General features: G+C 46.2%; 1 protein-coding gene across 1 annotated transcript in view; it reads left to right on the top strand.

The window, feature by feature from the left end:
- Nucleotides 1-208: 208 nt before the first annotated feature.
- The window catches only part of SCAI (suppressor of cancer cell invasion), a 138,503-nt gene continuing 125,836 nt past the window's right edge, over nt 209-12,875 (top strand). Inside the window, exon 1 of the mRNA XM_077283584.1 lies at nt 209-346. The gene's annotated coding sequence lies outside the window, so the exon portion shown is untranslated. The remainder of the gene's footprint in view (nt 347-12,875) is intronic.

Genomic DNA, 12,875 nt, shown 5'->3' with positions numbered 1-12,875 from the left:
TCTGCACGTCACTCCCGAACTCCACCGCCAGAGGCCGCTCATCTCACTTCTACGTCCAGTCAACTGAACAAAAAAGGGGGAGGGCAGTCAAAGACTGACAGGCAGGCTCTTCTGCCAATCACATAGAGCTGCCTCCCTGAACTGACAAGCATTGACCAATGGAATACGTTCGAGGGCGGAGCTAACGCGGGTCGGGTTTTGTTGCAAAGAGCAGCATAACATAACACGGCTGTAAGGAGCAGCAGCTGGTGGAGAGGAGCTGCGGCCAGGAGCGGGGCCGAGGGGAGACGACGAGGCCGGGACACAGCCTGCGGGGCACAGCCTGCCGGGGCGGCCTGGACTGCGGGTAGGGAGGACTGCGCCGGGTGCCTGGACTGTAATGGGGGGGAAGCCGCTAGTCATATAGTCACTGTAATAATGGCAGCCGGGCAGAGAGGTCGGGGAACAGCGGCTGTGCGGTGGAGGAGACACGGTGTAACGTGGACTATACGTGTGCACGGTGTGTGTAATATATGTGTGATATCATCCACAGTGTGTAATATATGTGTGATATCATCCACAGTGTGTAATATATGTGTGTTCCATGGATATACGTGTGCACGGTGTGTGGTATCCAGTGTGTAAAATATATAGATATATATATATGTGTGTGTGTGTGTGTGTAACATGGATTATATGTGTGCACGGTGTGTGATATTATCCATACTGTTTGTGTGTATAATATAGGTGTATACATCATTCATAGTGTCATTTGTGTGGAAGATGTGATATCATCCATAGTGTGTATGTATCATCCAGTGTGTATGTATAATATGTGTAATAGCCGTAACATGTAGAATATACCGTGTATGTATATATGCACGCACACGTGTGTAATGTGTAAATAAATAATGCTTGTGTATGGATTGTGTGTAATATATATATCTCCACAATGCTTGTATGCAATCTATGTACACAAGGATTCCGAATACACACTCACCATCATACACGTACTTAAGTAGATACATAAAACGCACAGAATGTGTACCTATTATGTTATGAATATATATGCTATATGTACAGGATATTCATAATGTGTAGTATATGGCATGCTTACTATATATATGCATAATGTGCATGTGTGTGTATATTAGTGGCCGTGATATCGATACATGCATATTGCTTATGTATGTACATATATGTATGTGTGTATACACACACCATTTATATCTGCAATGTGAGAATATATATATATATATATATATATATATATATATATATATATATATATATATATTTTTACATTACACAGACGATCAGCCGTGTACATGAGCGGTACAATAATGTCGCCTGTTTGCGTCGGTCATGTCACGGTGTGTGTGTATACAGTATATCCATATTCTCTCGTACACTCTGCCTGATAGTACACACAATGCCTGGTGGATATTGTCCGTCCCCTTCATCTCGATGCTTTAGTAAGGGTCCGCGATGCTCGAGATGAGATCTGGCTGGGGTGACATGTTGCGGACCCCTTGTTGTTTTTACGTACCCTGTACCGGTTGCGATTGTTTTCTGTGCCTGATTTGGTCTTGGGAGTGTGAGCTGTCGCGTTTCACAGGAATCCATAGAATTTGTGCTCGGATGCGTTGGCCACCAACAACTACCTTCATATCTTCATAGGAGCTAGTGAAAAATGCCAACTGTCTGTTGATGTGACCTGGGGCAATGGCAGAATGATGCCAAAGGGGCAAGTGTTTGTGATCATTCACACGTACGCACGCTTCCAGTCACTGCATTGCATTAAAGCCGCGCTACTGCTACCTGCCACAGCATGCTGCATTACTGCCAGTAACATGGAGAGTTTATATTCATAGCCTCCTGCATTTTTTTTTTTTTTTTTTTACAAACTACATGATTTACAGTTTGCACAGGTTATGACTTTCCTGATGGTCTACAGCAGTTTGGGGATTAACACATGTCTGGTGCCCCAAGGGGTAGGCAAGAGTTTAGTGGTTTAATCTTGGTGGCTATAGGGTTTTTTGTGAGACATGTAGATGAGAGCCGACTGTCAGTCATTACATGTCTCACACTGGAACCACCCCCTATCATTTACAATTAGCTCTGGAGGCAGATTCTTTGGGAGATCTATGTCCGGCCCATAGATCTTAACAGCTCATTTACATATAAGAAACGTAGATTTCTCTGGAATAAAACATTGGGTCACAGATATTAAGGTATCATTTTATTCCTGTCCTACATGCCCATATAGGCAGCTTAGGAGGGTTCATCCGTCTGACAGATTTCCCTTAAACATCTATTGTTCGGGCAGTGAAAGGTTTATTTTTAGGTATGATTGTCCAAGGAGGTGAAGGGGCTTTTGTGTGCATCCCTGGTGGTCTAGAGTGGCGCAGGAATTATTGGGCACATTCTTGGTGGCATAGAGATTAATGGCATATCCTTTGTCTATAGTAGAATGGGGGTTAAGGGTCACGTCCCTCCTGGTATAGAGTGGTATAGGAATTAATGGCAGGTTTTTGGTAGCAGAAAGATTAATGGGCACATCCTGGTGGCCTAGAGTGATAAAGGGATTAATGGGCACATTCTTGGTGCACAGGAATTAAACATCCCTGGTGGTCTTGAGTGATATAAGGATTAATGGGCAGGTCCATGGTGTACAGGAATTAATTGGCACATCCCTGGTGGTCTACATTGATATAGGGGTTAATGGACACATCCCTGGTGGTCTATATTGATATAGGGATTAATGGGCACATCCATGGTGCACTAAAATTAATGGGCACATCCATGGTAGTCTACATTGATATAGGGATTAATGGGCACATCCATGGTGCACAGGAATTAATGGGCACATCCCTAGTGGTGTAGAATGATATAGGGAATAATGGGCACATCCCTGGTGCACAGGAATTAATGGGCACATCCCTGGTGGTCTACATTGATATAGGGATTAATGGGCACATCCCTGGTGGTCTACATTGATGTAGGGATTAATGGGCACATCCCTGGTGCACAGGAATTAATGGGAACATCCCTGGTGGTTTACATTGATATAGGGATTTCTGGGCACATCCCTGGTGGTTTACATTGATATAGGGATTTCTGGGCACATCCCTGGTGGTCTAGAGTGATATAGGGATTAATGGGTTATTACAAAAAAAAAAATCAAGGAATTCCTAACTTTCTTATTCCTGCAGGCCTGGCCTATGGTCACTTGGCTATTTCTGTCAGGATTGCTGGGGGTCCCGGCAGTCCGACCCCTGCTGATCAGCAAGTTATCCCCCATCCTATACATAGCTGATGACTTGATTTTCTGGGAGTAACCTTTTTAAAAGGTAAATTACCGGAACTCTTTCCCCCCCCCCCCCCCCCAAGTGGTAAAGGATTGGTTAATTGTAGTATTTCTGGTTTTGTGTAGGTTGCTTAGGTTCTTTTTTTTTTTTTTCTTTGCTTAGCCCTAAGAGTAGTGATGGTTGACATCTTCCAGAGCTCGCTCATAGCTGCCACTAGGGGGAGCTCTCTGCAGACAGTGTGATGCCACTAGGGGCTGTATTCACCTGTGTGCAGCGCGCCCCCATGTGCACCTTCCAGGCCCATGTCACTAGCAGAGATTGGGCGGACTACATGGAGCAGCACTGATAGAAGCTTCTTGCAGGGAAGCGTTGTGGGTGGATGTAAAGTGCTGGCCTTGCTTAGGGGAAAGGGTGGTGATGTTTTCTTTCCTCTCTGTGCAGGTTGTCAGCATGTTCTTCGGTCCAGAAAGAGATTTATTAAGCTGTCAGTGCCGCGTGGACAGTGATAGGTAAAATGTCATCAGCCGCTCTTTTCCTTGCGGTTGCACTTCCATCATTTAATCGTTATCTGGCCGTCCTGTGCAGGCCGTGCATATTGTACTTTCTGATCGTTCACACCAGAGCGCGCGGTCAGATTTGTAGTTGTTCAAAGGAGCCGTCTGAGACTTTTTTTGTGTATCAATATATATTGGGCCAAATTAGTAGGAAATGATGTAGTGGTCGATATGTTGCTTCTGAAGGGAATAACCCCTTTAAATAGTCCTGCTGTGTAAATCCGATGCACGGTGCCTGGCCTCAGAGAGGCTGGGCACAACATAGGGCACCATAGAGAATGCCAGTGACTGCACCTGGCATAACACTGGCTGGTACGCTCCGGCCCCCAGTAACTCCACAATTGAGGGTCTCAAGAACTGTGGTGGCAACTTGGTGCCTTCTTGTTGGCACTAGTCTCATGGTGGAGACTGGCGTGCCCATATGTGGGGCACCTCTCATGGTGAATACCACGTGTGGGGGGCACCTCTAATAGCGGAGGATAGTACAGGCAAGGGGGGGGGGGTTCCTCCCATGGCAGAGGATATTACGCGCAAAGGGGGCATTTCTCATGGAGGATGGCACGCACAAGGGGAGGCGCCTCTCATGGCGGTGGTTGGCACATGCTGATGAGTGGGACTCTCATTCCAGAGGCTGCCATGTACACGGGAGGTGCGCCATTGATGGCGGTGGCTGGCATTCCGTGCGCTCTAGTGTATACGGCTTCTCTCTGTGTGGACACTAGAGGGCGCATACATGTATTTTCCAGGAGTGATATCTAATGATTTCAACCGTACATTGGCATCACACCTTTTTGCTGCTGTACTGTAACAGATTTGTTTTTCCAAATCTCTGGGACACACGTGACGCTGGGGCTACTCGCCCCCCATGATCAGTGAAAGCTGTGGAGTCACTGCTGTCTGTACAGTCAAGTATTATCTGGAGGACTGGATGTGTGGGCCTGGTGTAATTCCTTATCCCCTGTACTGGCCCTGCAGGGAAATTTTGGCTGGATCCGAACCATAAAATACAGCTGGCCATTGGGGACGCCCAATATTGCTTTTTGAGGCTTCTTCCAGTTTTGTGACCGACAATGATTTAGAGCTACAGCCTGTACCTAAACCTGAAAAATATGGATTGGACACAGGAAGTTCATAAAGATGTCTACAACTGTGACCCCAGCAGCAGATGTGCCATTCGCGCGTACAGGGTGGCGGGGGCACGCGGCTGGTGACGTCGCCTTCTGGTCTTTGCAGGAGCCTGATACTCGGGGAGGAGAAAGTCACCAATGTTAGAGCTGCCGCTGATCAACAACCGTGCCAAAACTGTGCACTGTGCCGGACATTGTAATGAATGGGGCCAAGCTTCAATACCATACAAGACCTGTGCACTGTAGTTACTGTTTTTGTTTGGAAGAAAGCAGGAATGTTTCTATAACTTTCTACAGTTCCTTTTAGGTGGAGTCTCCAAGACTTTGATACTGATGACCTATGCATGGTGTAGATCATCGGTGGCAGATTGGTTTCACAACTTGGTACCTCCATTAATTGAATCCTGCTGTGGTCAGAAGGGAAAAAAAGTATAGAGTCAGATTGCCACATGCAAGTGAATAGAAGCTGAGCTGCAGTACCTAAGAATGGCCACTATGCTGTGTATTGAGCTGTGCGGTTTCGGCCACTGGAACTCCTTTGGAGCTGAATACAGCTGATCGGTTAGGATGCCAAAATAATCTGATCTCCACACATCTGATATTAATGTCATCCTAAGGGTACTGTCACACTAAACGATTTACCAACGATCACGACCAGCGATACGACGTGGCCGTTATCGTTGGTAAGTGGTTGTGTGGCCGCTGGGGAGCTGTCACACAGACAGCTCTCCAGCGACCAACGATGCCGAAGGCCCCGGGTAACCAGGGTAAACATCGGGTTACTAAGCGCAGGGCCGCGCTTAGTAACCCGATGTTTACCGTGGTTACCAGCGTAAAAGTAAAAAAAACCAAAACGTACATACTCACATTCCGGTGTCTGTCCCCCGGCGTTCTGCTTCTCTGCACTGTGTCTGCCAGCTGGAAAGCACAGCGGTGACGTCACCGCTGTGCTCGCTTTCCGGCCGGCCGGCGCTCACAGTGCAGAGAAGCAGAACGCCGGGGGACAGACACCGGAATGTGAGTGTGTACGTTTTTTTTTTTTTTTTACTTTTACGCTGGTAACCACGGTAAACATCGGGTTACTAAGCGCGGCCCTGCGCTTAGTAACCCGATGTTTACCCTGGTTACAAGCGAACGCATCGTTGGATCGGTGTCACACACAACGATCCAGCGATGACAGCGGGTGATCAAGCGACGAAAGAAAGTTTCAAACGATCTGCTACGACGTACGAATCTCAGCAGGATCCCTGATCGCTGCTGCGTGTCAGACACAGCGATATCGTATGGATATCGCTGGAACGTCACGGATCATACCGTCGTAGCGATCAAAGTGCCAATGTGTGACAGTACCCTAAGGGAAGAGTCAGACGGTCATAACTTGATGAGGATCGCAATACAATGCTCAGACTGGCTGGCGTGTTGCTGTGCAGCTGTCATGCTCTGGATGGGAGAGCCGCCAGCCAGTCCGTGTACTGCATCCTGATCTCATTCTGGTTTATACGGCCGCCTGACTGCACGTATGGAGTAACAATAAGCTATGTGCAATGTATTTCTAATGATACGAACTGCTGCAACATTTTACCTACATCGGGTGCTATGTCAGAGCAACCATCCTGGGAACTATCCTGATCCAACCTGTCTTGCAGGTGCAGGCACCAAAATTCAATTGTCAGGTGTAACATGCTGTGTTCAATCAAATCCCCTGTAGGCTACAACCCCACGAAACACGAGGTCCTGCGTTGATACCCGCAGCAGTATCTACCACTGTGGATAGCCTTGTGCAAAAGATCCCAGGCAACAATGCATTTCACCCTTCCCATGGCGCATGGTTATACTCGCACCTACATCCACAGCCTATATTAGAGGTGTCAAACTGTATTCCTCCAGGGCCGCCAACAGGTCATGTTTTCAGGATTTCCCTAAGTCATATTGCACGACTCGTTAAAGGGTTGATTGTGACTTGTAGGATCGCTACTTGCAATAGGTGGCGCTATAGAGTTAAGTCCTCTTTTTTCAGCAGAGGCAATTTGCATACAGGATTTCCTTAGCATTCCACGAGGTGCTGGAATCATTCTGTGCAGGTGATTAAATTATCACCTGTGCAATACAAGGAAATCCTGAAAACATGACCTGTTGGCGGCCCTCGAGGAATGCAGTTTGACACCTCTGGCCTATATTGACCTGCACCGGATCTGAAACCCACAGCTCTTTTCAGTTTCCACTGTGGATATAGGGGGCAGCATGTGCACCACACTTCTTAAAATCTTGGTGCTGAGATCTCCATCTGTGCTTGTGCCTCCCCCGACGGCCATTTTCCCAGAGTCCACTGCAATGTAAACCTTGGAAGTGCGAGGGCTCCAGGCATTCATAAAATGTCTGCAGAGCCGCTTCACCACCGAACACCGGCAGCATCGTACCTCCAAAAAACCCTTTCTCCCTGCCTGAGACCCACAGCATCGCCCCACTATTGCCTCCACCAGCAGCGATTTTGGAACCCTGCTCTACTGCAGCCAGTAAGGTATATACGAGAAATAACTCATCCCCATTTTTGAGGAAAAAAAAAATCCGGAAAAATTTATTTTTGCAGATAACACAAAATGACTGCAACATGTCCAATTAGGATCAAACTCGTTAACGCAACTCTACAAGTCTGGGGAAAAAGCATGACAAAATTCTGATGCCATCCTTGTGCTGTATGTTTTTAATGGAGGGGAAATGAATATTACTTCATTTTTTCATAATAAAAACTGACTCTGGCCAAATTAGGATTAAAAACACTGACGACATTAAGAAAAATCACTGAACGAGCCTCTAGGATAGGATGAGATATTACCACTTAAACGCTCCCTTTCGCGGTGGCCAATGTCTTCATTATTTAGCCAGCAAATCATTGTGCAGCCTCCACATCTGGTCCCGCCCCTGCGTTTCAGCCTTAGTGAAGATGAGCTGCAATACCCGACATAACCCATGGAGAGGCGTGCAACTGTTTCTGGAATTAGGTGGCCATGTTTTTGTAGCCCTTTACAACTCAGGAGGGATCCATGTATTTAGTGACAGCCATTAATCTGGATTGCTGCAACCACTAATGGAGTGGTTGACGGGGGGGGGGGGGGGAACAAACCGCTGATGACCAAGTTGTAGGTTTGTAGGATTTTTTTTAGAATCCCCATATAATCTCATTTACTACTGGCATGCGGTAATAAATTATGCTGCAGCTCCACTTCTGGCACAAGATCTTACTTTGTCGCCAATGATGCGTGCAAAGGACGCTGACTCGCTTAATTTTTTTTTTTAATTAAAAAAATATTAAATAGTCCTAGTGTGCGCTAAAAAAATCCAAATAACCATATACTCTCCTAGCAGTTTCACCCCCTCCATGTAATAATCTGCTTATCCGGCCATGTTTGTGGTTGAGGAGTAAACTGTAGCACAATAAAGCTAGGGCGGTGGGTAATTAGTCCCCCACCCTGCCGGGCAAGCAGCAGGGGCTGATCTCTGACCACTGTCCCTGGTGTCCGCATTGATCGTGTTCTTGTAATACAATAATGTGCCTGGCGTTCACTCGCCATAGTTTCTCCATGCCACCATGCATCTGTTTCCTGCTGCCTGGGCTATTGAATATTTTGCCAAACAGTTAAAAAACGTTGAAGGAAATCTAACTTGGTGTGTATACATATGTTTCCATTAAAATTTAACCTTTTAATGATTCAATAAAAATACCAATTGCAATAATTTGCCACATGATGCTTATGACAAATGGGCTCAGATGTATCTCCTCGATGGGTGACCATCACACATGATTTACCAGAAGAAAAAATATTGGTTAGAATACCCTCAAAATCTGTTTTTTTTTTTTTTTTTTTTTTTTGGATATACTTATAATGCCCACAGTATACCTGCCATCAGGAGGTATCACAATATAGATGCCGGATGCCATTATCATCATCCATCATGGCACCTGGCATCTATATTGTGATACCTCCTGATGGACCATGTTACTGATGGGGAAACGCGCTGGGGTGCATCTGATTCATATTGAGTATACTCCTAGCGACTTTATCATGTTCATTGATGGTTTCTGGGCTTTTTTTAAATCTGTATGGCAGGTTTACTGTGGGCATTATAAGTATATATTTTTTTATTATATTTTCTTTTCACATTGCTTACCAGTGACCCATAATTGATGATTAATTATATATTAATAATAATTATGGGTTACTGGTAAGCAATGGGGAAAAAAGAAAATATAACTAATAATAATAAAAGAGAACTGCTAACCATAATAAAATAAAATATACCAATAATATAAAAAAAAATATTATTCCCATTTATTAGTTTTCTGTCTTTAGTAACTAGTATTATTCCCATTTATTAGTTTTGTCTTTACTAACTAGTGGAAATTTTAGTGCCTTTCTATATCCCTTATAATCGTGTTGAACAGTAGCAGTCAAAAGTTTGGACTCGCCCGTTCAGTAAAACACTTGTTAAACAAACCGGAATATTTATTAAATTTTAGATTCCTCAAAATTACCCTCTTTTTAAGAAAAAAATTTGCAGTTTATTTTTCCAACGAGAAGATTGCTGCCGAAAAACAATCCTTGTGTTTTTGCATACAAATATGTGGTTTGGCAGAGAGGGTGACACTTTTGTAATGAAAGGTGTCCTATTGTGCCAGGTAGTTTCTTTTATTTTTGCATGTTTTCTTATTCATTTTTTATAAATGTTCTTATTTTTTTCCCCCTCTGTTTAATTTCCCTGCTTTAAAGGGAACCTGACAATCGATCTAAGTATATAAGGGGACAATACAAATATCTCGCTGAGGATCTGTTTATACCAGGGGTCAGGAACCTTTTTGGCTAAGAGAGCCGTAAACGCCACATATTTTGAAATATAATTCCGCGAGAGCCGTACGTGCTTGCAGACGGCGCGGCTATGCAGGGAGTTATGGGAAATGTAGTCCATGCTCCCTGCCGCTCACCACTGCCGCCAATGCTTATCAGGCCATCAAAGAACTACCAATATCAGCGTGCACCGCGGCCTGATGGAGCGCGGTGCATGCATCCTTCCCAGGGGCGTAGCTAGAGCTTTTGCCGCCCGGGGCTGTTCCCGAGTTTGGCGCCCCCCCCCCCCAGAACGTATGCGATTTTCACACTTAGTCATGTACCGACGAGCTCCTCTCCCTTAAGCTCCCAATGTTCAGTGAAAAACTGAGAGAAGCAGAAGAGAAGCTCGTTGTCACAGGACCATGAGTATGAAAATCGCATATGAGTGAAGTTTCCATGTGTCGACGACTGGAACCTGCGGAGCTGAATCCTGACATCGCACGCTTCTGAATTCTCACAACGCATGCACTGCACACTTTCAGGATTCTCCCTTGCCGGTGGACAGTCATGTCAGCACAAGCATGTGATTTGTATACTTCTGACCACATTCCGACTAGACGTGCCCGGCCTTACTCAGTTCATTTTCATAGAGTGAGGCCACACATGTCTAGTCAGCACGTGACCGCATGTATGTAAATCGCCAGCACCAGAGAATCCTGACAGTGTGCAGGGCGCACTGTGAGAAGTCAGAAGTCTGCAGTCACAAAGAATGACTGCAGACTCATCACAAACCTGGACATCCCCTTTAATGCTCCTAACATAAATAAAAACATGAGAGTTAGTATCACAAATAACATTTACATCCAGGTACCTGATAGATGACGTCTCCTCTGGAGCCGTTCTCCCCATGTTGAGTTTTCTCATCCACAGCTGTCTCTGCAGACTTCCATCTTCTCCGCTCTTTTGCAGAAAATCTCCACATGACGCCCTTAAAGATACAAGTGTCATTATAATGCTCCTGAATAAAAAATTTCCCCTCACTATATTGTCTGCATAAAATATGACCCCCACACTGTCTGTCTTATGGTACATGCTCTTCACACTGACCTCCCCTTTCTATACCGGACCCCTCTTCACACTGACCTCTCACACTGTGTCCCCCCTATAGGGCCCAGTATTTATACTGTACTCTCTCATCACACTCCCCCTCCTTTGTATACTGTCCCCTCCTGGCTGTGCCCTTACACTGTCCCCCATGCTACGCATGCACACATCCCAACACCCTCACTCCCCGTACTCTGTCCACATACGTTTTTCACATCGCTACTCATACTGTGTCCGCATACATTCCCCCGTTTGACCCCAAGCTGTCTGCACCCATCCCCCATACTGTTTCCTCATATATGCCCCCCCATCTCCCCCTTTGCTCTTCATTTTGTGTCCTCAGATCTCCCCCACACATTAAATCCCCCCATCCCCATGACAAATCTCCCCCCCACACACAATAAATACCCCATCTCCACTCACATTAAATTTCCCCCCACAATAAATCCCCCCATCTCCACTCATATTAAATATCCCCAATCCAATAATATATCCCACTATCCCCACTCACATGAAATCATCCCCACTCACAGTAAATCCCCCCACAATATTATATGCCCCCCATCCCCACTCACAGTAAATCCCCCCCTGCACCTTCGGTGTCTTCAGCTCCACTGGATCACTTTCCACCGCTCTGTGTCTCCTGGTCGATCTGCATCTCCTGCTCTGCCGCGCAGGTGAGTGATGTCAGCAGCGTGATCACATGACCTGATCACGCTGCTGGCGTTGCTCTGACCCGGCAGTCAGAGCTTCAATTGTACTCGCATCACAGATACGAGTACAATTGAACACTGGGAGCCGGCGCGCCGCAGCTTCTCTGTGCCGGCTGTCAGCTTGACAGTCGGCACAGAGAACAGCTGACTCCCAGTGCGGCGGGTGACAGAATGCAGCCGCCGGGGGAGACACTGCGGACCGCCGCTTTAGGCGGCCCGACTGCGCCCCCCTAGATACGCCACTGACTCACCGCCGCATTGTGCCGCCCCCCGCATTGTGCCGCCCGGGGCGGACCGCCCCCCCCCGCACCCCCCTTCCTACGCCACTGATCCTTCCCATAGACAGGTAGGAGCCCTGTCTGCGAGCCAGATACGGCCATCAAAAGAGCCATATCTGGCTCGCGAGCCATAGGTTCCCGACCCCTGGTTTATACCAAGGAAGGTGACGGGCACAAGGGGGCATTCTTTGCGTCTGGAGGAGAGAAGGTTTTTCCACCAACATAGAAGAGGATTCTTTACTGTTAGGGCAGTGAGAATCTGGAATTGCTTGCCTGAGGAGGTGGTGATGGCGAACTCAGTCGAGGGGTTCAAGAGAGGCCTGGATGTCTTTCTGGAGCACAACAATATTGTATCATACACTTATTAGGTTCTGTAGAAGGACGTAGATCTGGGGATTTATTATGATGGAATATAGGCTGAACTGGATGGACAAATGTCTTTTTTCGGCCTTACTAACTATGTTACTATGTTACTATGTTAGGTCGCTGCAATAAAGATTAATTCTCAACCTTATTTGGATTATTTTTTTTTTTTTGTCCTTTATTCCATTCCCAAGTAATTGTATTTATTTTTATTTTTTTTGATTGTCCAATTTTTTTTTTTTTTTAAGTAAACGTGCAGGGGACTCTATCATCATTTTTTTTTTTTTTTTCCCCATGCCCACCACAGTCTTCTGGGCACTGAGTGACGGGTCACTGTTGTCAGTAACTTGCTGGAGTTTTCGCACAGCTACCGTCATTTCCTGGGTTGGCGCATATGGAGATCGAAAGTGCAGCTCTCAAAACTTCATCAGGACTTTTCTGCGCAGGCTCCTCTCCTTTGCTGAGTCTCCAGTCACTCCGACTCGGCCCCTAAAGGGGCTTTGTCCCCCACCGAACACCTGTCCGTATAACTTAATAAAGGAGATATCAGGGACGACCGGTATGAGATGGATTGTTGTCCTCCACCCAACACCTCTATGGATCATCTAACTACTCTGCATGGG

Source organism: Ranitomeya variabilis, chromosome 2 (genome assembly GCF_051348905.1).
Source record: "Ranitomeya variabilis isolate aRanVar5 chromosome 2, aRanVar5.hap1, whole genome shotgun sequence".
In the NCBI taxonomy this organism is placed as follows: domain Eukaryota; kingdom Metazoa; phylum Chordata; class Amphibia; order Anura; family Dendrobatidae; genus Ranitomeya; species Ranitomeya variabilis.
Note: the sequence above shows the minus strand (reverse complement) of the source record. Positions and strands in the feature narration are given on the sequence as shown.